At 47.4% G+C, this 24,713-nt stretch overlaps 1 protein-coding gene and 1 long non-coding RNA gene across 3 annotated transcripts in view; one reads left to right on the top strand and one right to left on the bottom strand.

The window, feature by feature from the left end:
- The window catches only part of LOC115528171, a 24,173-nt gene extending 773 nt beyond the window's left edge, over nt 1-23,400 (bottom strand). Inside the window, exons 1-5 of one of the 2 annotated variants that reach the window (XR_003973162.1) lie at nt 23,118-23,400; nt 8,355-10,519; nt 3,398-3,602; nt 2,235-2,378; nt 1-1,123 (exon numbers count right to left, since the gene is read on the bottom strand). The exon at nt 1-1,123 is cut by the window's left edge and continues 773 nt beyond it. This is a non-coding gene — a long non-coding RNA (uncharacterized LOC115528171). Of the gene's footprint in view, nt 1,124-2,234; nt 2,379-2,801; nt 3,603-8,354; nt 10,520-23,117 lie in introns of those variants that run through there. The other variant, XR_003973161.1, reaches the window with a different exon arrangement.
- Nucleotides 1-24,713, top strand: part of TSHZ1 (teashirt zinc finger homeobox 1) — a 73,649-nt gene that overhangs the window by 8,551 nt on the left and 40,385 nt on the right. The gene's annotated exons all lie outside the window — the stretch shown is intronic.

Here is a 24,713-nt window from a genome sequence, read left to right as displayed (position 1 = left end):
CCACGTTTGAAATGCAGTTTGTCGATATCTCCTGCTAGAGAAGCCTTATGGAAGCGTGTAGATCTATGCTGGCAGGCAGGGTCCTTCTGCACTGAAAACACTGTGCTCTACGTATGGATAAAGCGATAGTTGACAGTGACTTGAAAAAAAAAAAAGATTAGGTGTTTTTTTTTTATGTGCTATTTTCTTAGGATTCATAGAAAATAGTGAATTGTGTCTAGATTAGCAGATGAACCAACTCTCTTTTACATTTTGACTTCACTGGAGAAATACATTGTTAAATTTATGTACTTGGAAAAACCCAACAGAGCTGCGCACTGAGAATTGGAATAAACAGGCCTCCAGTTACCATTTTTAATGGTTATTGTCAGGCAAGGAAAAGAAGATCATTTCTAGAGGTTTTTGAGCTCAGTTATGGTTTGGTGCTTCCTCGAATTCAATCACCTGCTTGGATTTTCTGGTTTGGGAATATCTAGATTGGATTTCTATTTTAATTAGCGTTAAGTTGTTTATAGATTCCATTGTTTCACAGTAAAATCAAACCAAAACATTAAGGTCGAATCACAACTTTGATGTTCTTTTCACTTCATATTTCGTAGGAAGGCCTATTAGCTAAACTGCTTGCTTAACCTTTTCATGTTTTGCAGTCTCTCGTTTCTGGATTTGCTTTTGTTGTTCATCCACCACACTGCTGCAGCAGTAAGCAGTTTTTTTAGATGATAGACATTTTTTTCCCTTCCTATGTCCATTGTGTCTTTCTGAAATTCTGCGCCAACACGAGCAAGGATCTGTCTCTTGTTTTTAAAGGGGGGGGGGGAGAAGTCAAGAACCAATTACGTTATTTTAGGTTTTACCATTTCTATTTTCTCGGCAAAATGCAATACAGGATTTCCTGATTTTTCTGTGATTGCGGCGCATTCTGCAGGAAAATAGCCAAGTAGAATCCCTCCAAGCCACCAGTCACAGGGCCGCTTCCCATGTGCTTCCATCTCTGTGTCCAGCAAAGCCACCGTTAGCCATCCACGTATCGAACCCTGTGCGCGTTTCCAGATTTTGAAATACTGGCATTTCTGCCTCAACGTGCCAGCTGCAGTTTTTGAAGGTGTGTTCCGTGAGCTCCTTTCTGGAGAAAATTAGCATATGGTAAATATAGGTCAAGTACGTACATGCTTATAAATTCCACTTTAAAGCTTGCTTGGACGCGTGGATATACAGGGGGGAGTGAGGAGCCTGGACTGAATGGAGCTTTAGAAAATTTGGTTGTAAAAAATACCCCCAGTTTTTAGTCAAAAAGTAAAGTGCATCTTCAGCAAGATCATATGATGAAATAAATTAAATCAGCAGTGAAGGTCAGTATACATTCTGACTTGGGAATGTGAACTTTTCAGAAACCTGTATTTATTACATTTTACTATTTTTAAAAGCCAGCTGCAAGATTCATAGCAAGAAATGGTACTACATACCAATGAACACTGAACCGAAGTGAAGGCTCTTTTCAAAATGGTTAATACGCCTTATTGGCAAGACATCACTGCTGCTCATGCCGGTGCTTCAGCACGGCTTTAAAATATATGGATTTAAAACGCAAGTATCGTGACTAATATTTATTTCAAGTACAGAATGTGTCACAGCAGTGGGGCATCCTATTATTAATGCAGTAAACTGTGTAATACTCTATAAGAGCCTGCCCTGCTTCAGTTCGTAGCTACATGAAAATAACAGTAAACCATGTCTGTTTTTTCCTGCTAAGCTTTATTGTTACCTGGGAAGGTGCTGGCATCGAGAAGGGCCAAATACAGACAAATAATGTGACCATAAACAATACCTTACCGTTACTACGCTGGGCAGGAATCTCTCCAAACCACCTCCACTTTGACTATATATATATAAATATATATATATTTATACATATATAAAAATTATATTTATATATATTTATATATATATAAATTATATATACTTATGTATTTTTGACTATGCATACATATATATTTTTTAATTTTATAAAATTTTAAAATGGAAGGGAACTGCTCTAACTCCAGAAAGTCATTGGAAGTAAACACTCGGAGAAATATTCCAAGTTGGCCCGGAAGTAATTCAAATTGTTGGCAACGCCGTGAATCGTGTATGAAACACTAATAATATTAAGGAGCAGAGTGCACTGGGGGTTTTCAAAGGGAGAAGCGCACAAAGGCCTGGGTTTGTGTGACGGGTGCTGGGGAAGGTGGAGCTACCTTGCAGCGTGTCATTTCCTGCAGGAGAAAAGTTTTCCTCACTTCCTTCAGCAGGTGTTGAACTTGGATTGCTTGTCAATTTCGAATCGGTTGTAAGCATTTATTTTAGAAAAAGGGAGCAGATCAGTGTCGTCCCCTGGCGACCTGGAAGACGCACAGAGGTGGTTTTTAAAGCATGTGTTTACCCCCTTTTTTTTTTTGAACTGGGAAAATGAGCGTCTCCAAAGCTCTGGGGGAAAGACCAACTTGGAACTGCCTTGATCACAAAAGAGCCTTGTCTCCTTCCGACCCCACCCCTTTCCCTGCGTGCTGAGTCCAGGGAAGCTGGTGTGTGGGGCTGGGGCGGAGGGATGGCCCAGACCCTCTAGCCGTTCAAGGGCATGATGGTGCCAGCCCTGTGGGGAGGCAGGGGGCCTGCCTGTGCTCCCTTCTCCCCGCAGGCTTATTCTGAGTTACTTAACGTGAGATGCTGAGTGTTTGCTTTAGGTAGGCTCCCTTTAACGGAGTGCTCAGACTCCCCACCTACCCCCTAATTTTTGTGACAACAAATCCAAATCCAGTAGGTGCTGCGCACATGGTAACCGGACCCCAGGGTTCTCAGGGAGCTTTTCTGAAAGTGGGAGCTTGTTGTGGTGTTTGGCTAAATTTCTGGGTAGCTGGCTGAAGGCATTAGGCTGCTGAGAGTCTGGCTCCTTCCCAAGGGGTTTCTGCAAATTAATCACCCCGTGAGCTAAATTTGTTTATGGACGAATTTGGAATGGAGGAGCTCGCATGGGACGCATCCTGTGTTCTGCGGAGCACCTGCTCGAGGTATCACCCAGCACGGCTCCCCCGTCTCCTCCGAGTGATGCAGGACCTGATACCTCGTGATGGTTGCAAGGGTGATGACGGAGATAATAGTACATTTATCCCTCCGTTTTGCCTCCTGGGAACTCGGGGCAACCTAGCTGCTTCCACCAGAGCTGACTTGGAGCGAGGGACTTAGGGAGACGTGGGGATTTTATATATATCAATTCATTTGTCTGTTTCTATAGCAATTGCTTCTTAAAAATAATTTAGTAGTTTAATACAAAAGCAGTGGATGGGTTTTATGTGCTCGTATAGGGAAGATTTTTTTTTTTTTTCAGTTTCACACATGTTCAGTTTTAATGGGTAATAATTACATCTTTGTGTTTTGATGTCAGGCTGGTTATGAGGCCTAATTCTGCAGGCAGTCTCCTCGTTGATTTGCTCGGAACTGCAGATCTCAGAGAGGGAGGGTTGCAGGCCCGGAACCCTTCTGTTTCCAAGACGAGTTAACACTTAAGTGGGTCCTCAGTTCCGTGTCTGCAGACATTGCTGCTGGTCTGGGCGTTTCTTGTGCAGGCCCTGGAATCGAACACACAGCTGGGTTTGTGGTTGGGTTGGTTTTTTTTTTTTTGAAAGGCGGATTCCTCAAAAAAAAAAAAAAAAAAAAAAAAATACAACCAACCCACACCACTGACCCCCCACCGCCCAGCCAGCCCTGTTTGCAGACACCGTGCTCCCAGCCCCTGACTCCGGTCTGGGGCTTGCAGGCCTGATTCTGCAGCACTGCCCTGGATGTGCTGGGAAGGCAGTAAAAATGAGCAGTAATCAATCTTTCAGAGAGAAGCAATGGGCATGCGGAGGCCGCTATCCTGTGACTAAACACACCCCTTTTATGGAGTGTTACCACTAATAAAGGACAGCTTATTACGGAGGCAGAGACCAAAGCTTGGATGAGGTCAACCCTGACTGACAGTCATCAGTCATTCTTAATGATACTTTTTCCCGTGCTTTCTAAGGGATTCTGAGCAGAGTGCAAATCATTCGGGGTCATTCATAGTTCATGTACCCACAGATGGCAAAGGTTTTGAAAGACTTCGGTTTAAACTTGTTAAAAAAAAAAAAAAAAAAAAAGATCCTCACTTTTTTTTTTTTTTTAAAGGAAGGGAAAATACCCCAAAACAAAACATAGATTTTTCTTATTGGAACGTTTTCATGTTCTTCCAACCTAATAGATGTTTTACACACTACAGTGCCTGTGCATTATTAAAAGAGACATAAATTTATGTTTTATGACGTCTGTCTTCTTTAATTATTACCTTTGATGTCTATTGGTGACTAAAGAGAGCTTAACAGGATTTCTTTCTCTTCTTAAATTTCGTGTCGTGAAACCCAGCGAGTCCCTGACACATGTGTGTTCCTCACCTTCAGGATTATTTTATAAATCCCTTTCTGATGAGCGGAAGTGTCGAATCAAGGACAGGTCATAAAGTAAAAGTATAAACCTTTTAAAGAGGGACCTTGGTAATATATAAACATTCTGCACACTATCTGAATTTTTTATGGACTAAAGAAAAATTATATTTCAGCTGGAGGAAGGGAGAAGTTTAAACATCAGCCTGTGTTTTAATGTATGATCCCCCCCCCCCCCCCCCCATTTATAGCCATGGAAGAAACCATTGGCTTTAGGGGCTATTTTCAACATTTGACTCCATTTGGAACCTGCTTGTTAGTTGTACATATTAAAATTCAGAAGGTTGACTTTGTGTCATTTCAGTGTCCTATATGGGGGAAACCCTGGGCGCAGCACAGAGGCCTGCCTTTTTGTCCTTCCACTGATCTTTTCCTTCCTGCCTCAAACCTCAGTTTCCTTATCTGTGAAGGAAGGGTTCAGATTATTGGAGGATCCCGCAAGCATTACTCCACAACTACCCTGTGATCCCTTGAACCCATATTGTGGACCCCCGAGTGGGAGGAAGCCACAACTATCTTCTTTTATTAAAAAAAAAAAAAAGAGTAAAGAAAGAAAGAAAGAAAGAAAGAAAGAAAGAAAGAAAAAGAAAGAAAGAAAAAGGCTGGTTGTGCTCAGAGGATTTTAGTTGGGTAAATTTTGAGTGTATTTTTACATGTGAAATTGGGAGGAAGCTGAAATCAACAACTTCTGGGCCCTTCTGCCATTTCCATGTCAAGACATATGGAAAGATGTCAGTGCACAGAAGACCCAGAAATGGCACCAGGTGGGGGAATCGGGTGCAGATGTGTATGATGGCGGGCGTTGGGCTTGGCCAATGCTTCCTGGGTTCACTTCCTGCTAAATCAGGGAAGAGTAGCCTGGCCACCTGATTGTAGCTTTTTAAAGAGAAATGGCTTACTTGCCTTTGTTATGGAAATAGGGGGTATTTTGAATTGGATGCAGCAAACGTTTCTTGAATATCTACACCTGCAAGCAAGGCTAGGCTCTAGGTGTGGCGCTCCCAAGGGTGCTGGAGACGCACCCTGACTTACTTGTCAGTGTCTCCCTGCGACTTTCCTGACTGAGTGGGCCTGTTCTCTGCACACGTGCCCACGACCTCAGTGTGCCCTTGGGAACGTCAGAAGTGGCCTCAATCTCAACAGGTCTGCTGGGCAGGAGGAATTAGGATCCCAGGGTCATGGAAATGCAGTGCCGCTCTTGAACAGCTGACCATCTTGCAAATCGTGCCCCAGAGGGAAAGGTTTTCCGGGAGGAGGGGGATGCCTTGAGGGGCAGGCGTGCCCTGGGGTGCACAGCACAGAGCAGTCAACTGAAGACTGCATCCTGGTGGTGGGTTTCACTTCGTGTTGTTTATTATGAGTAAGGAGACCTCAAAGCTCTAAGAGGTTGATTTTTTTTTTTTTTTTTTTTGCATAAATGTTTAGAACTCTGCCAAACCAGAGCCACTTGGTCGAGGGGAGGGTTTGCTCGGCATGAATGTCAAATGTCGAGATCGTTTGGTAAAATGTGAGGTTTAAGTGATAATCTGCGGTAAACAATTAGTTTGGGAATAAATGCTAGGGCTAGGAAAATCCCCAGGGGTTAGATTTAAAAGATCTAACTCAGTTGTTAGGGGGAAAGAGGGAAGGCTCAAAACTAGCAACATATTTTCAAGGCAAAGTCATATATACAAGTGTAAACATTTGTTTGCAGTGTCTAAACGCCTTGAATATTCAGACCAAGTTAAGTCCTGATAAGAGAAAAGTATTTGGATGTAGCTGTTACATTTAATTTTCCTTGTGTAGTCAGTAGATATTCTGTCTCCAAGGAATGGGTCTTTCCTTCTTTCCTACTGACTCCCCTGTTTTCTAGAACCTTCCACCCCTTCCCATTGGTGAGCCCACTGAGTCTTTGATTCCTTCCTGATTGCCCTCTGGAAGACATCTATCAGACACTGTCTTATCTGTTTGTAAGGCAGCTCAGGCCCCAGATTTAAGTCATGGGTTCTGGCTACAAGTTAGAGTGTGATTAATAATTGACTAATGTAGCTTTTATTTATCACAGGCTAGCACATTTCGCCATTACTGAGTTAATTTATGTTAAGTGTAAGCTGTCGTTCAATCTGTTTTTCAACTTTTTTTTTTTTTCTTTTTAATCCTAAGTCTATCTTTCACTTTTTGAGAAACAAAATCCTTATACAGGGCACAGGCTCACTCAGTGCCAAAAAGTTGATTTCCTTTTCACTGGAGCCATACATCAGCAGCCCTCCCAGCTGCACTGTCAGGCTGTGACAGAATGACATGTGTCATTTATCAAAGGGGCCAGGCTGGGCCTTGGGAAAGCCTGCCGACAAAGCCTGAGAGAGTTCATTTCGCAGTCCCTCCTACCCTCTGTAAGCCCCTTGCCAGGAAAGCCTGTGATGTTTCTGTCTTCACAGCATTACTGTAAGCCCTCAACCTTCACAGAGTTAACCCTCCCCACCTCGGCAGGCAGCCACTGCCAGAGGGGCTATGTTCCCGCCCGGGACCCCCCCACCCCCAGTCGCCTGCACCCCACAGAGCTCTGTCCGCCTTGCTCTCCCCACTTCCTACAGCAGCCTCGAAGGATCCAAGCTCCAAGTTTCCCTCAGTGAGACAAGGTCAGAGACATAAAGAACAAGGATAGAGTTTCCTTTCTGTCCTCCCCCTGGCAAAAGTTTGGTCTCGTATTTATTTTAGGGCCTGCCTAAGAAGTGTTTTTTACTCTACGCTATTTTTGAAACCACCTACTAAAACCCAATAGGTGTTTCTTCTCTTTCTCTGTTACTTAGAATCCGCAACCCCCCTTCCTGCCCTCAGAAAGACAGTGATGGGGCTCGGGTCTCATACTTGCTTAAACGGATGTTTTTTTCCAGGAAGAAAGGGAAAGGCTAGCCTTACCCTCTCTTACCGCCCCCCCCTCCGATTGTATACTTTTTAGATGAGTCCCCAAACCAACAGAAAAGAGCACAGTACAGTACAGTGTTAAAATATAAAATCATTTGGTTAAAGTGTCCCCCCCCCCCACCTTGAAGGGAAGAGTTTTGCATTTTAATCATGTGTGAGAACGTGAGAAAAGTTATTGTTTCTCTCCCATCCCTACCCCTTTGTACTTTGTATGGTCCCTAGTACTGAAGTTATTTACAGCTGCAGATATCATTTAAAGAGATAGCTAAGCAGACTGTTGCCTCAGCCAGGAACTTTCCAGAAAGAAGTCCTATAAATTAGCCATTGCTCAGGAGTGGCTGTTTTCTAGGCAGAACTGGCCCTTTCATTTGTCTACATAAGGCTAATTTATTTTTGCAGCCAGATGTGAGCTGACAGCCATCACTCAGAGCTTCCGTCCCCCACCGTCACGAGGTCGGGAAAGCAGTCACGTTTCCCATTTTACAGAATCCCCATCAACATTATTGAAGATGGATGTATCTTTAAAGCAAAGATTGATTGTGGATATCGGAGTTATGGTGCCATTTATCATGGTGAATATTATTTAGACTTGGGTTGTACAAGGCTGTAACTTGAGACCCAGCCAGGGGAGGGACAATCTGGAAACGCGAATCCATGAACTTTAATGGATGGATGCTTTTTTCAAAGCTCAACTCACTATAGTGTGATTTACTTTTCTTACAGAAAGGAAACAAGCATTCTGGTTTTAAAGGGACAGCATACCCGATTGTCCTGTTCAGTGCCCCCCCACCTCCGGCCCCCACCCTGGGGACAGTCAGCGTACAGGCAGAATTGCTGAGAGAGCTTGGTGGCATAGCCTGGGACCATGCGAATGTACATTAAAGACCACTTTCCAGATCTTCCTTATCCGTTAGGACTCTGATAATATTAGAAATTGAGATGCACTCCAGAGCTCACCATTACCAGGGAAACAGTCAAGACTACTTCTTTGAAGCGGGATCCCCTCTCCTAAGCGTTACACAGAGCGGCCCATGGATATGGAAGACGGAACGAAGCAGGACTTGGCCGTGTCGGGAGCCAAAGCTTTGGGGAGAATGCGTGGTTATCTCCAAATGCCGAAAGGTAGTCGCGTGTGCAATACAAGCGGCCCAGTCGACCTAATTAATACCACTGGTTCTCGTTCTGCTTCAATATGGGAGCTTCCCGCACAGGAAAAGTGCACGAGACGTCGAACCCTCCAAAGATTGGTTCTCCTATCTCAGTTCTTAGAAAACCGTAGAGCTGGACTTGGGAGCAAATTTGTTCTTCCTTCTCAGGGTGCGGATCCCAGAAGTTCACGCATAATTGCAGACGCCCGGGAGCCTGGGGCGACCTCCTTCCTCTCTAGTGGATTCTGAGTTGTTCCCTGTGCTGAGGATCCTGGCTCCACGGTACTGGCTACCGGGGGCCTGGCTCTTTTGCCCTTAACTCGTTTTGTTCGTTGTCTCGTTGCTTTATGTCATCCTTCTGTTTCAGGGTTTTGGATAGATGCGCTCCTAACCACGAGTGGAGGGCTGGCTGCGGTCAGAGCTGGGCCGGGCAGGTGCCTGACCATGGCCCCGACACCAGGCATCCGTAGCGAGGCCAGGTCGCACCGACCGCACAGGGCTGCCACCGCTGGCCCGAGAGCGCCATGCGCCACCCCAGCTGTGATGTTTCTTGCGACTTGGAATGTGTGCCCTTCCCCGCCAACACCCTGGCCCCCTTTGGGTTTTTAAATATAGACAGTTGCTTGGGGTAGTGCAGCCTACTGAGCAAAAAGTAATTCTTTCCTTCTAGCACTGGAAGCTTCTCCGCTTTCGGAGGCGGCGCGGTCTACTGGGGTGACTGTAAAGGCAGACACTACGCGGGCCCTGTGACTGGGTCTGTGACACCACGCGCCTGTGTTCGTAAAGGCACTCACTGCCACGTCTGCGTCCCAGAGGACACTAAGCTCCGTGAGGGCAGGACTGAGTGGCTTCCGCTGTGCTCATAGCCCAGCACGGCGCCTCTGATCGTGCTTGTCCAGCGGCCGAGCGTGTCCAGCAAGAAAGCTGGCTCCCGCTAGGATGGGTGAGGGGGGTGTCGGAAAGAGAACAAGGGTCCTTTTCTCTCTCAAACCGCTAGCCCAAGTCTGGTCATGGAACGTTTCTCTTTGAGGCAGCCTTCTGATAACATGGACACAACCTGAGAAGGAGAAAATCCAAGTCCAATGTAACAGAAAGCAAGGGACAAAGGAGTATAGAGGATGCTGGTCCCTGCGGTGAGCCTTAGGGAAGGGGTGTGCCGTGACACCCGGAAAAATCGGGGGTCCCTGTCCTCGCTGCACATCGCCTGGCAGACCCACGCAGGACTGTGCCAACGTCGGACGTTCCAAAGGACCCTGTGCCGGGACCTCCCGTCCGTCTGATCATGGTGGACGGCCCCCTGCTGATTTGCAAGTTAAGAGCACACACTTGGCCTTCCGGGAACACAGGAGACGTCTGCAAACAGGAGGCAGTCCGTCAAATTCCTATGAATCACGGCGTTGGTAATGTTGGCTGAGGTCAAATCATTACACTAAATACATTGTAACCATTATTAGCGCACATGGTCCCTGCCATCTTCGTGATGCCGAAGCTGGTTCCTGGCGAGTGGCCGGCACAACTCAGGAGCCCGGGGCCGCCGGTGCGGCGCGTCCCCACGGCCCGCCTTGCCCCGGGGCCCCAGCGCCCAGGAGGCCAGCGACAGCGGCAGAAGTGACGGAACTTGTGCAGTCACCACTGTGCATCCGTAAGGAGCCCAAATTTATCACGGCACATTATGGAGTGCAGCAAATGTCATGAAAACCATTGTTTTTTAATTTTTTTCTTGCAGCGTTTGAATGAGGTGATTTATGGTAGTTATCCATCTTAAGGGTCATCCGTCATTTTTTAGTTGCTAGGCAATCAAACCAGCAGCTGTTTGCTTTGAATCAAGCTGAAAAGTTGTCAGTCACCACACGCAGGTATGACCTTAGTGGTTGAAAACATCATGTGTGCAAAATTAAAGAGAAGCCGTCTTTCTTCCCGGATTCCCCTGACTGCTCTGTCATTTGTTGGTGTAGCGTGAGCCCTTCCTGGCTCCTACAAGAAAAAAAAAGAAAAAGAAGAAGAAAAAAAAAGAACAAAGGAGTGGATGGAAAATTCCTTGACTGGAAACTCGAAAATACCCCTTAAACACTGTGTTTCTCCCCTTCCACGTTTGTGTAACACTTTCTTACTGTGTTTCTCCCCTTCCACGTTTGTGCAACACTTACTTACGATGGCGGTTTTGGGTTGGCCTGGGTGCATGAGGCGAGATGAGTTTGTGTCCTATTGGTGGGGCCTTGGCGGGCTCTGGGTGATGGGGTGCCCGTGAGCGCCCTTCCGCTTTGCGCACGGGCTCCCTCCACGGTGCCCTCAGGCTGCCCAGCCTGGAGTGGATGCCAAGCCCTCGCCCATCACTGGGCGCCTTTGCGCGTCACCGAAGTGTCTTCTCCTCCTGCCTGGCCTGTGCGTGTTCCCGGTGCTTCTCCAACATGGGACTTCTCCCGGATCCTTGCTTTTCTGTGGGTCACCCTAGAGCGTGTGGCTGATACGGAGAGGGTATTCCTCGACATCAACAACTTGCTAGCCCCCGTGTGGACAGGGCTCCCTGCCTATACCCTGTAATTTTAGATACTCACAAGACTGTAAAACTTCGCCCTAGTAAGGGAAATAAATGCACGGTGAGACCCGTTTTTAGTAATTTAAGCTAGATTCCCATTAGCTGTGGACCTTCCAAGTAGGAATTTTTCCTTTGTTTCTCAGTTGGGTTTATAATGTAACCACACAGGTAACTTTTATCAATAAAAGCCAGATTTGGGGAACCTGTGTGTCACAGAATACTGGCTTCTTTAATTCAGATTTACCCGGATATTTTCTATCTACTCGACCTTGCTGGAGGATATTGAGACTCTGTGGCTGTAAGATGGTTAGCATGTATTTTGCAAAGTCTAAAAGAAGTTTAATTTGAGAATTAGGTTTGCCTTACTCAGTGTGTCATCGGTATTATTTTGTTTTCATCGATTCATTCGGCAGGTATTTCTGAGGGTCCAGAACATTCCTTCTAATAGATAGTTCTGCACACTGAGCAGGAGTATCACAACCTAGGCTTCTCGTGCACCAGGTCTGTATCAGACTGTATCTGTCTGGAACCACACCTGCACTTGGCCTGGGGCTTGGGGGCAGGTGATGAGCCTCGGCAGCTGGGGAATTCTGGGTTGGTCTCATATCTTACTGTGTTGTAGGAGTTTTCTTTGGAGTTTTTCCGCCCACACCCACGCGGAAAAGTGATATTCATTCCACCTGCAGCCTCCCCAACCCTACCCGCTTATCTATTTAAAACTTTGAACTATAGAAACATATTTTACTCCCAATATGTTCTCGTGTATCTTGTAAAGTACATTCTTTTCTCACTTTGTGGAGAATCTGGAATTGCTATTATAGCACAGTTTGCTTAGGAAGAATAAAAGTGGAAAACTTCCCTTAAAACCATGCTCCAGTGTTAACGTCGATTTTCATGGTGCATGTATCAATACAGTGGCAATGCTAGAAAGAGTACTTTGCCAATCATCCCCACTCTGTAAGAAAGACACCAAAACGCACGTCGCGTTAGGTCTGTTGGTTCTGGATAACCAGTGCTAGCATGTGAGAATCACAGATGTGCTGGGATCATTCCTTGTGTTTTCAGGGTTGCGGGGGGTCGGGGGCAGACTGAGTCAGCCTGGTGGATTCGTACTAGAGACTGCAGTAACACACAGTTTTGGAGCTTCAAGAACCCCGTAAACGGGGGCGCCTAGGTGGCTCGGTCGGTTAAACGTCTGACTCTTGATTTTGGCTCAGGTCGTGGTCTCAGGGTTCGTGAGTTTGAGCCCCACTTCAGGCTCTGTGCCAAACTTGCGGAGCTTGCTTGGGATTCTCTCTCTCTCTCCTTCTCTCTCTGTCCCTCCCCTGCTCTCTCTCTCTTTCTCACTCAAAATAAGTAAGTTCATAAGTTTATAAATAAATTAAAAGAAGAACCCTGTAAACAAACTTCCTTTTTGAGGGATCGCTCTAGACCCACTACATTTTTCACTTGGAAAGCCCGTTTTGTACTTTGAATTGTTGGACAGCCTGCATTGTGATGCTGTTCTACCAAACACCTGTATCCCTGCCCTGCTCACCATGTGGGATGCAGTTCACTGCCTGGTAAGACTTCCTTTATGCAGTCGTTTGGGAGGATCGATTAATTGATTTTTAAAAAACTTTAGAAAACCCCTTTTTGGGGAACATGGAGCGTAGGGTTATCTGTACACAGAAGGATATATCCATTTTGTTGTTGTTTTCGGAGCTCTTGAAATACAAGGCTGCACCCGGGGCTTTGTTCTCCTTTCTATTTCCACTTACTATCCTTGAGAAGTTGTTAATTTTAGCTGGGCCCCTATCTACACAGACAGAAGCTGAAATATCTTCTGTAGGTTTGGGGGCTCTTTTGTATGCCAGCAGCCGCACTGCCCGTGAGTCCGTGGTGACCGGCCACAGGGCTGGCTGAGGACAGCCAGAGCTGGACCAGGCGGGGGGGTTGGTGCCTGGAGAGAAGAGAGGTGGCCCCACGGAGCCTTTGGTGGGTGTTTGCAACTCTGGTTGCCGGTTCCCTGCGTACCTTCTTCCGTCTGGCTGCCCCACCTCCTCCTCTCACCAGCTGCTTTTTCTTATCCTTGACCCTCTCCGTCCGTTTATGTCTCTCTATCCACCTCCTCCACCAATTTCCAGGGACACTCGGGCTGTCCCTCATAAAGTTTGTGCATGGCTTCAGAAGTTATTTTGCAGTATCTTGAGCTCTTCAGAGGACAATTGCTCCAAAATCTAGTAATTCGTAATAAATACAGTTCCGGACGATGGAGTAGAGGCGATGCGCTGGGAATATAGTAGCTGTTTTGCCAAGGCTTCTGCGCAGTTATTTGAAAGGTTTTTTTTTTTCCCCCATTAGATTCTGTATTTTTCGCATATGAGATGGCCTTCATTATTGTGCTTTTATGCGAGTTGGTTGGTTACCAACTCAAATTATGAAAATGCTGGTGGGTTCTCAATATTTTCGTTAACTTTTCTGTTAAGTAGGACATATTTATACACGTTTCTATAAACTTAGTTCGAGGGTATCGGTGAAAATATTTTTTTCTCCTCATATTTGCTGCTCACAAACCACTTGAGGGACAAATTGTTGCCGTGATATTTTGGGTGGTTTTAAAAGTAAATTTTAGATCCTGTGGTGCCTGTGGTACCTTTTATTTTCTCGGTCGGCCCAGCACATCGGAAGATTTGGTCTGTTGAAAAATTGCTTGGAGCGAGTGATAATTATGAGTTTCTTCCACTTTGTTGGAATAAAGGTGTATGCCACGGCCAGCGCTCGGCCCTTGGGGGTAGCTGGTGCGCCACACCTGTGTGCAGACGTGTTGGACACACGCTCATGTGAGGGAAAGTGAGCGTCCGTCAGTGTGGCCTTCCTGAGCATCAAACTGCCTCAGATCCTTCTTGGAGTAAGGTGGGGGACTAAATAAGAAATATTGACGTTAAACATACAATTCTTTTGGCTTCTTGACGTTGTAGACGTGGGTCACTGGCTCTCATTATTACCTTTCTGGAACTTTCTGGGGGGACCCTGGTTGTGCATCGATGCTGTTGGGTGAGGAACACCGGAGTGGCTTTAATGTCAACTTACCCAAACCAACTGGCTCTGTACCTTCAGAGACGCCACACATGTTCATTAAATGTTGGATTTCTCAGCTGTGAGTCAGGGTGATGATAACTGGCACAGATTCCTACCTCACAGAGTTCACTTGCTGCTCATTTCTGCAACCGCTGTTCATTCGTTGGTTGATTTAGCCAATAAATGCTTATTTTGAGTACCTGCTTGTTTCCAGACAGTTCTAGGAGAAAGAAAAACAACTAAGAAGGTCCTCCAGGATCTCATGGTATAGTGAGAGAATTTGGAAAACTAAAGTGGTTATCAATATTAACTTTATATGAAATATTTTACTTACCCCGTGCATGTAAAAATTTCGTTGAGTAACGAAATAAATGTTATCAGGATTGAACATGGGAAACAAAAAAATCCACGTTCCGATTTATCTCAGCTGTCTTTTCTTCTCTTCGTCTGCATAATTCAACCATAATCTGCTGCTTGCCTTTGCCACGGGCACTAGAGCAACCTGTCTGCTTCCTCAGGGTCTGCTCTCGTGGCTGGGCTTCTTCACATCGGTGAGTCCCGAGTCCCTTTCTAGGCGGGAAGACCACGCTCCCTGCTGCGGTGTGGACACCGCTCACATTCTCTCCCGATGCCGCTCCTTGACCCTCGCGTCTACAACGTTACGTAGGCATTCTGTGTACTACGTGGCGTGCCCGCACCGGTCGCCACCCAGGGCCCTGCTGGGGTTCCGGGCGTGTTGCTGCGTTGCAGTCCTTGCCCATCTGACAGGTGTGTGGCACTCACACGTTTGTCCCCGCGACCTTCCCTGGAGTCACTAAGGTAGGTAGTCTGGGTACTTTGGGCAGACCCAATTCTAGCAAATTCTCCCCTGTCTAAGACATGCTGCTTCATAGCTGTGCCTTCCTCGTGCTTCTTGCCGGGGAAGGGAATACTGCCGGGCTGGTGGAAAGTGTGCCCTCGGGTTGCACGTCTTCTGTAACGGTCCCCCAAAGTCGCCTTTGAGCCTGGAAATGGGCAGATTTACTGACGTGCTTACAAAACAGTAAGTGTGGTATGCTTCTCAGGGTGCCTTTGCAAAGGGCAAGCCCTAATGATAATAAAAGTACCTCTACCATTTAAGCTTTATGGGGACGGAGGTTTTTGTTCATGCTGTGCACACAGTACCTGGGACAGTGTCTAGGAAATCGTAGGTGCTCAAAAAAATGCTTGGAGAAGGAGTGGATTTAGTATATTTCTGCACACTTGTATTATCTACTTTCATTTTTGTAGTGCTCTCATTCTTTAAGACTTTTAAAAAATATTTACTTTAGAGAGAGAGAGAGAGAGAGCACGTGCACACACATGTGGGGGAGAGACAGAGACGGAGAGAGAATCCCAAGCAGGCTCCACACTGTCAGCGTAGATCCTGACACGGGGCTCAATCCCACAAACCGCGAGATCATGACCGCAGCTGAAACCAAGAGTTGGACGCTCAACCGACTGAGCCCCCCGAGCGCCCCTGAGTTGTTCTTACTCTTATGTCTGTTACATGGAACGAAGCTTACTGAATTTGAAGTCCTATAGGTAGGTCACATAGATTGTCATGAGGTCATACAAGCTAAGCCGGGTAGGTCTGGTTCCTTGACCTCCGAAGCCAGCTACGTGTTGTGTGTGTGTGTTTGTCATACATCTTGCAGAGTCTGTTTCTGATGGTTGGGGTACAGGGCACGGAAGTCTTGGTTCCCCCGGCCGTCCCTGGTCCTTCCGCCAACCAGCTGCAGGGGGCGCTGTGGTTTCCACCTGTGTAAACCAAGGGAGGGGGACCAAAGTCTCCCTGAGACGCGTTCTCCGTGGAAAGCCACGAGTCGTGGTGAATTTTCCTGTTGGTATCATGCTCCATGTACGGAACAAGGACAAAAATCCTGCCTCTCACACAGATGCACATAACGTGTACATGTGTGTATGTATGTGCACACTTTTTTGTGTTTGTTTTTCCAATGGCTGCAACGTTATCTTGTAGGCCAGACTGGGCAATGTCCATTGCATCAAGCTCAAAAGGTGAGGGATGTTTTTAGAAGTATTCATCACTTCCAAATGACTCATCCCGTGTCTCACTTATTAATTTATCCGAAGCCCTTCTTGAACAGAGTTTCACTTTGCTGTTTACTCTGCTGAGCTCCCTGCTGGTTGGTTTGCACTTTGCAGCCTCGTGTGTGTGCGAGATGGAAGCACATCTTTGCCATCGGGACGTGGCATGCGCAGAAGTGGTTCGTGGCACCATAGTGCCTGTGACGGGTTCTCCTGGGCACCACGCGGCTGCTGAAGACGACCACTGCACACGATCAAAGTCCCGCTGGCCACACCGATGCCGGATGGGTAGCTCCCACAGCTGCTCGCGTGGGGAACATTGGAAACTCTAAGATTTCTAAGAACTGGCAAGCTGGAACAGTAAATCACAGTGTTCTAGGAAAAAAGTCTGCCCAGAGTCTCTTTGGGTTATTTTCTGTGCAGGGTAGCGTGTTCTTGGGTGAGCCCGAGGGAAAGGTACTTCTCGAAGGCAGGGACCTGGCTGAGTCTCCAGGAGCCTCCCTAGAGGCTGAGTGAGTGACGCCACTTACCCGTCTGTGAGGAAGACGAGGTGGTCTGAGCCCAGTGCCCTGAGTGCGGGGGGCGGGGGGCAGGGGGCGAGGGGGGGAGGAAGCCAGGTGTTTTGCCAGGAGGCCTCTTAATAAAAGTACAAGGGCGGCTGGTACAAGAAAGACAATCCCAGCAAGCAGCAAGCCCTAAAAACCTGAAACATGACAAAATCCAGAAAGATAGCATACCTTTGTTAATTAGTTGCCCGACCCAGCTGTTTTCCTTCGTGTTCTGCACAGAAAGATAATTCGCTCGTTCCTCCGGGATGGGTGATGGGAGGGGGTCTTTCATTTCTGATGGGTGGGGTCCATGAAACAGGGAACTGTCTGCCAACGTGGCCTCTTTCTCTTATCAAATCTAGAGCAGGCTGCGGGCCCCCTCTGCTCCCTGTTCAATGGGAGGCGTGGCGGGAGAAGGGGAGCCCCGGTGGGTTCCCTGGCCCCGGTGGGGGTGTCCTACTTTTGCAAAGGTTCGGAGGCCACATGTACCCAGGGCTTCCTAGGACCGAAGAAAGGGCCAGCTCAAGCCGGGGGCCTAAGGCGTCAGGGACATCACAGCAAACCCCCTTGTTTAGAGCCTTGTCTAACGAGATAATTAATGGTCTGAATTAAATGAATAGTTGATATTTCAGCAGTATTTATTTATTTATTTATTTATTATTTTGATTAAAATTTCATGGGAGCCTCAAAGCTCAGCTCCTTTTGAACTCTTGAAAGAAACTTTTTTTTTTTTTTTGGCATTTCTCCAGAAGCGTGGCCATGTAATGATTTCATTATGGAAGAATATGGACACCTTGACCATGAGCTTGTTATGTAAAGAAGCACAAATTGTCATGCAGAATATTATGCAAGTTAATCGTTAGGAAATTATAGAATAATTATAAAAACTAAAACTGTAACAAGAACTTTTTATACAAGTTCGGATTTATTAAGTTGTCATTTTAAACTGTTGGCTAGAAGAAAATTCTCTCTCTTGAACATACCCGTTTTTGAGTGAGAAGAAAGTCTCAGTTCCTTTCTTTTTTTTAAAATAGATACTACCTGTCTTCTTCCCTGCCTGGGATAGACACACTTCAGTCAGCAGGAAGAGGCTCAGAAGGATTAACCCTGAGGGAAATGCTCTGTGAACAGCAGGGAGAAAGCCTGGCATCAGTTTCCCCTGTTTTGGGAAAACGCAGTGTATCTGGACTGCTGTGCGTCTGGCAGGGAGTCACCACAGGCCCCTGCCTTGCTTGGCTCTGTATAACGAGCGTGGACATCAGAGGGTCAAAGTACTTGAAGCCCCTGCTTGAGCCCATTGGTGGAACGGACCCTTTATTTATTTTGAGAGAGCAAGCATGAGCAGGGAAGGGGCAGAGAGAGAGGGGGAGGGAGGGAGGGAGAATCCCAAGCAGGCTCTGCACGGTCAGTGCAGAGCCTGATGTGGGGCTTGAAGTCCAGAAATGCGAGATCATGACCTGAGTCAAAATCAAGAGTCAGATGCTTAACCGACTGAGTCACCCCGGCGCCCTGAGAGCTGACCCTTTAAAGATAAGCATACACTTGTGACCTTAGGAAATAGAAATATCCTTGGAGGGTTTAACATCTAAAGAAGAAAATTGTAGTTTTATCAAGCAAAAATTTGTGGAGTGTGGTCTCAAATAGGAGGTTTCTCTTAAAGGCTGCCCTCTTTTTTTCTCTTGTTCATGGATTTATGCACATCACTTCCTCCCCGAAAGTGATCACTCTGCAAATTTCAAGGACAGTGACTTGGCTTTTAAAGCGAGAAAGATATTGCTACTTTTTTTTTCTTTTCTTTTCTTTTCTTTTCTTTTCTTTTCTTTTCTTTTCTTTTCTTTTCTTTTCTTTTCTTTTCTTTTCTTTTGGGCCAAGTTTGGAATTTGTATCAAATCTTTAGAGAATGTGTGAACAGTTTTCCTGGGAAGCTTTGTGGCTTATGAGGCACAGCTCGGGTCCTGTGAGTGTCCAGATGGTTCAGTCGCCAAAGCGTCTCCCCGCCGTGTGTGTGGGACCCTGGACCCGATGACCCGCCCTGGTGCTGTGCCAGCTCTCCTTTGCTGGGAACTTGGTGCCGGTCCCCGGGCACATGTGTGGCAGGAGGTGACACACGGCCTCCTATTTGGAGATACAGTCTCCCGCTGCTCACAGGCCCTCGCTGTGTCCCAGTGCTTTCTCTTCTCCCCTCTTGTAAGTTACTTCAGCACGAGGATCGCATCCCACGATTTTGTAACCGTCAAAAACACGAACCCTACTCGGTTTTGCTGTTCAGAGTCAGTAGTTTTTAACAGCCAGTCAAACCTGCTATTTAGATCAGTACATTCAGAACAGTGGCTCATTGACGGAGTGTTTTCTTCCGCTTTTTAAAAGTGAGTGTTTTGATGTAGGAGGGGTGTCTGCCACGGGCACCTTAGGCACGACGCGCCCTGGCTGGGGCGGCCTCCCTTGTTGGCTCTTCTTCCCTCTCGTGGATGAGCAGATATTTATTGGGTGCTTATTGGCTTTGCTGCCAGGAATGGGAGCAAGCACGTCCCATTCCCCATGGAAATGGGTCACTTCGCCAGGACACATCTTGAGTGTTCCGCAGCATTTGGATGTGTGGGTTCCAGATTCTGGGGTGGGGTGGCTGGCCTGCCCCTACAGTCCCGTGACACTTCTGGGAATTCGAATAGCTGTCCTCAGTTCCCGTCTCCCCTTCCCGTGCGGTAGCCACCTAGCTTGCAGTGCAGGATTTGTTGGCCCAGGCCCTGCTCTCCTGCCCCCTCGGGTGGCAACTTGCTTTACTGAATGGAGACCAGGGCAGTAGGTCTACCTTGAAAGATTCTCTTCCCTCCGCTCCTCCCCAGGTCAGGGACCGTGGAGGTGTGTCTGTGCTTGCAGGTGTGACAGTGACCCTCGATGTCAAGGACGACATGTTTCATTGTATATAGTTGGGGAACTAACATATTCCATTTTGCTTATTCTTCTCTTACCTAACTTATTTGATTTCTTCCTTGTTCAGGGGAGCTCCTAACAAATAAGTAAAAATTAAGAACGGGGTTTAATAGTGAAACAAACCAGTTGTTAAAACAATGGAAGTTCATTCTGTCACAGTTCTGGAGGCTGGTTGGAAGTCAGAAGTCAAGGGGTCGGCAAGGCTACGCTCCCTCTGACGGCTGTGGGGAGAATCCTTCCTCACCTCTTCCAGCTTTTGGGGGCTCCTGGCAGTCCTCGGTGTACCGTGGCTTGTGACTGTGTCCCTGTACTCTGCCCCCATCGCCACATGGCCGCCTTCTCCGTGTCTTCTCTCATTATTAGCCACCAGTCACTGGATTTAGGACCCATCCTGATCTGATGACGTCACTGAAACTAAATAAATTGCATCCACGAAGATCCTATTTCTGAGTGAAGTCGCAATGTTAGGTTCTAGAAGGACATGAATTTTGGAGGACCCTGGTCAACCTACTGTAGGAGAATATGATGCCTTATCTTTTCGGCAACAGCTTTTATTAAAGATTGGAGGTAGACGTGTAAGCTACCGTGAGTCCTATATGTGCTCAGGATGCTTTGTAAATATTAGATATTGACAACCAATGTCTTGGTTATTGACGAGGAGCAACAAACAGTACCATCTTGACCACTTGGTGTATGGACTGTGGCCATTGCTAGTCCCACAGTGACAGGAAGGATGGACCCGTCTTCATGGGACTCGTCCTGACAGGTAGGTGTTCACTGGTCAGCTGGGAGGAGCCTACGTCTTCACCATCTGGGCGGGGGGTGATACAAAAGAAGGGTCCCCCGCTAGCTCATCCTCAAGAAAGTTGCAATACTGTGATTCACTGAAACATCTCGGAACAAATTGAGGTCAGTAAATGAGTGTAGCATTAGTCATGTTGAGTGTGTTTCCATGACACTGGATGACTGAAGGGCAAAACACTCCTCCCGATTGACATGAGTTACAGTGTACCATCATCAATCAGAAGGGCGGCTGGTAGGTGCTGTACCCACCGGAGGCTTCTTACAGCTGTGAAATTGTCCCCCAGAGGGATCTACGGGGCATGTGCTAACGGACCGGGTGTTGTTAGATTTGGTGGTGAAGGTGAGGACACTCAGTGGCGAGCAGCCACTGCACGTGGACGGTGGGGTCCTTTGGGGGGCCCCTTTCCTTCGGGTTCTGAAGTTGGTTTTGGTCAAAGGGCCACTCAGGGATGACATGGGCCTTGTAGCCTGCCGCTTTAATCCCTCCCGGACCTCTGCGTGAGGCGATCGTCTGTGGTGTTGGTGTCGTGAGTAGCGGCCACATGTGCCGCGGTGGCCATGGTTAGCGTGTTCAGTAGGAATCGCTGAGGAGTGTTCAGATTTGGGAGAATGACGAACACCGCGCAGTTTCATCTGCTACGTTAATTACCGGTGACCAGCCCTAAATTAGCTCAAGAGTCCAAAAAGCTTTTTTTTTTTTTTTTTTTAATGCATTTCCTATGTGCGCAGTTCTCCTCTGAGTTTCATTTGAATGTTTTTGCCTTTTCTTCAAATTATTAGTAGGGCCTTAGGGCAGGCTCTTTAGGGGTAACACAACATATGGTCCAGGAAGTTGCAGGCTTATGGGAAAAATAGGGCTAGGGCCAGACCATTCCAAACCCACGCAGCTTGGTAACCAGGGTACAGAATAAAACAATCATAATAAAAAAAGCCGGGATAAGTTGCTAATAAAGAAAGAAACGCTGTGGTACACATGAGGCTGCACACTAGGCAAGGGGTGACCGAAGCTTGTCGGAAGGGCGTCAGGTTGCAGGAGGGGGGGCCGCGGGCAGGGGACCAGCTGGCCCGCACCCCGCGGAGGCCCTTCACCCTGTTGCAGCACCCACAGGTTGGAGAAATCGGAGGGAGCCACGAGGCGCCCTTGTGAGCCTGATGTGGTTCCTCCGGTGACCGACGACGGACAGGAGCCGGGGGCTGGTTTCCTCCAGCACAGCTGGGTCGGTCAGGGCGTCACGCCACAGCTGTTTGGTTTGGCCCATCCTGAGTCTGTTGCGGCCCTTGCATTTTCCTGGTGAAGGATGCGCGCTGGGTGTTCCGCGCTCCGATGGCCTTGGTACAGGGCTGGCTTGAGTCCCGCGTTCTCTGCATCTCACTGTTACGACTTGGAGACCGTAGGTACTACTTACAAGAGGAGGTGTTAGCTTAGGAAGAGCCGGTAAAGGGAGCCGAAGAAGCCAAGATTCTTTGACCTCATCCTTTGCAAAGGTTAATAATCCAGCCCCGAGAATATGAAAGCCCTTCTCCGTCTCCCCCGTCTCCGCCCCGTCTCTGTCGGTCTGTCTGTCTTTGTGTCCCAAGTGTGTGTGTGTGTGTGTGTGTGTGTGCACACGTCTGCTAACACCATAGGAGAGAATTCTTTTAAAAGTTAATGAAGGAGTTGCAGTGGAACCCTATTAGATTTTCCTTCCATTAAATGGCTGCTACAGACTTTTAATGGATGTTTTTAACTAGGCATTGTTGTCAAAAGGACTATTGCACAAATTAAAACCAGGCCTACAATCTGTGAAGAGAAACTAGATTTACTTTTTGCCTTTAGGTAAAAACGGAGAAGAGCAGGGAGGAGGTGAATTCTGCATTGGTATTTTGAGAAGTTGGATTCAGGAAGATAGCCAGTGCTACCCGGGGCTACGGAAGGGAACGGTCAAACGCTTTGTGGGTGCCTCTGTTTGTAAAGCTAAGGCATGAACGGGAACCCTGGATTTTTAGGGGTATGTCGGTGCTAATTTTAAGCCGTTATATTGATATTTAAAATACCTTCTTAGCTTTATGATACTGCACCGTGTTTTCCGTATTTAAACATATGAAGCTGGGCAAAGAAGGAAAGATTAGACTTTTCAGGCTTGCTGATCTAGACCTGAGATGAGTCCTTACCATCACCATAAGCACACGGACTTTTTAGAACTGCTGGCTTTTCGGTTTCTCATTTTATTCTGATGTATTTTATCTCTTTGGCCCTATACGGTCTGTTTACTGAAACTTCAGAATTTGTGTTTCAAGCATGGGAAATTCTTGTCTCATCTGGGGATGTACCAGAGGACGGCTCCTCATTGGAAAGTGACTGTCATTCACATTCGTGACAAATTCTTCATCCGCATGGCAGTTAGCAAATGGTACCCGGTCCTGTGACGCAACCCATCATGTGTGCCACGACAGAAACAAGTTCTGTTTCCTTATACTAAGTATCCCGATTATTCTGAGTGTTAAATCTCAGGCAGCCTTTGTCTCTGACTTCTATTAAGACCGTTCTGTGAAACAAATTCAGTGTCATGAACCCCCCCTCGCCCCGCCCCCGTGAATGTGTGGTCACGTCCTCTCCACGCACCCTCAGCTCGTGAGGCATCCTTACCTTACGAGTATCCGACCGAGATGGGTGTTTCAAATTTTGCTTCCCTTGAACCAGGCCAGGCGTTTTGAAGAGAAAGTCCCAACACAGAGCATTTGTTAGTTGGGTATTTCCTGTGAAAGACTGGGTCCGGTTGTCTGGCAGGAAGTCGGCCGAGATGCACGTACCGTGCGGGGCTGTCTTGCTGCCTGTGACAATGTGACTCGTGTGCGCGTGTCGCGCGGCAGACAAAGAGGAAGCGCTGTGGCTTTCATGGGGTGTCCCTCCTGTCCCTCAGGAAAGTGGGGGTGACACTGGGAGTCCCAGATCTCTGCTCGACCCCAGATGGGGTGGTGTTGGTACACAGACCTGGATGGGTTAGTTCGTGTGTGTGTGTGTGTGTGTGTGTGTGAGAGAGAGAGAGAGAGAGAGAGAGAGCGAGAGGGAGGGAGGGAGGAGTAGAGCCCTACATCAGGTCCATTGACATGTGCCCCAATGTACAGCTGTCCATCACTTGATTGCCTGTGAGCTCAGATCCCACAGTTAGCACTACTGAAATCTCTGATACTAGATTTAATTTTATGAGCTGTATTATCCAATGCTGTTAAGCCATTTAGATCATGTCCGAGTCATGGGATTTAGACGTGGTGACGGCTTTGATTCTTTGTGTCTGCGTGTGTGTGTGTGTGTGTGGTAGGGGAGGGAATTGAAAACCTGTGGCCTTCTTTTCTTTTAGGCACAAAACTAGTTTAATTGAAAGAATAATTTGGCCTGCTTCCGGTCCAGCAGAAGAGCTTGAGATGTGGCAGATTTTCTCTCCTTTCCTCCAAACTCAAGAATTTAATGCCAGCAGGTGGAGTTCTGAAGGCTGCCATCAAGTACACAGAGACAATAACTGTCTTCAAAGCGGAATTTTGTCAATATTTTTTGCTGGGGGCCAAAGAACATTCGCGGTAATGGAGTACTGAAACCCTGCTTGAAGAGGCCGCCGCGAGCCAGGGGCCGGAGGATTTATTCCACGTTGGAGCCCGCAGTATTTTGGCGGTACATACGGCTTCTTCATAATCTTCGCTCCAGCAAATGGAGGCGCCCAAATACGATTTTCCCTTCCGGAGGCGCCTTTGGTGGACATGCCGGCACAGGGCCGGCGAACTGGCCGAAAGCACCTCGGCTTGGTAGCTTCCACCGCCTGCTTGCCGCCCTCACCGAATGCCGGTGCTTTCCTACAGATGATGCACACGGCACAGGTGCTGGAGATCTGCCCCGCCGTGGACGTGACCTTGTTTCCAGGGTTGCACAGTCACGCCTGCCCCAACTCTGGAGGGCTGTGCAGCCCCTCCCCGGGCCTGTGCTGATCCCTCAGCCGGCCCAGTCGTGTGCCTTTGCTCCTCGAAGATGCCAGGGCACCATGCTTTTGTAGGAAGTCGGCCGAATTAGCAGATGGCACAACCCCCCGAAATCTCATGGCCTTTATGACTTAAAACAGATGTTCGAGTCCGTGCACGGAGTGCCTGGCCCCTTGAGTTCTCTTACTTTGAAAAGAATCATCCCCTGAAATTTCATTTTGGAAAGCATCTTTCCCCCTCATTCTGTTTGTGAGTACAGCTGCCTGCATTTTTC

This window comes from Lynx canadensis, chromosome D3 (genome assembly GCF_007474595.2).
Source record: "Lynx canadensis isolate LIC74 chromosome D3, mLynCan4.pri.v2, whole genome shotgun sequence".
Lineage (NCBI taxonomy): Eukaryota > Metazoa > Chordata > Mammalia > Carnivora > Felidae > Lynx > Lynx canadensis.
Note: the sequence above shows the minus strand (reverse complement) of the source record. Positions and strands in the feature narration are given on the sequence as shown.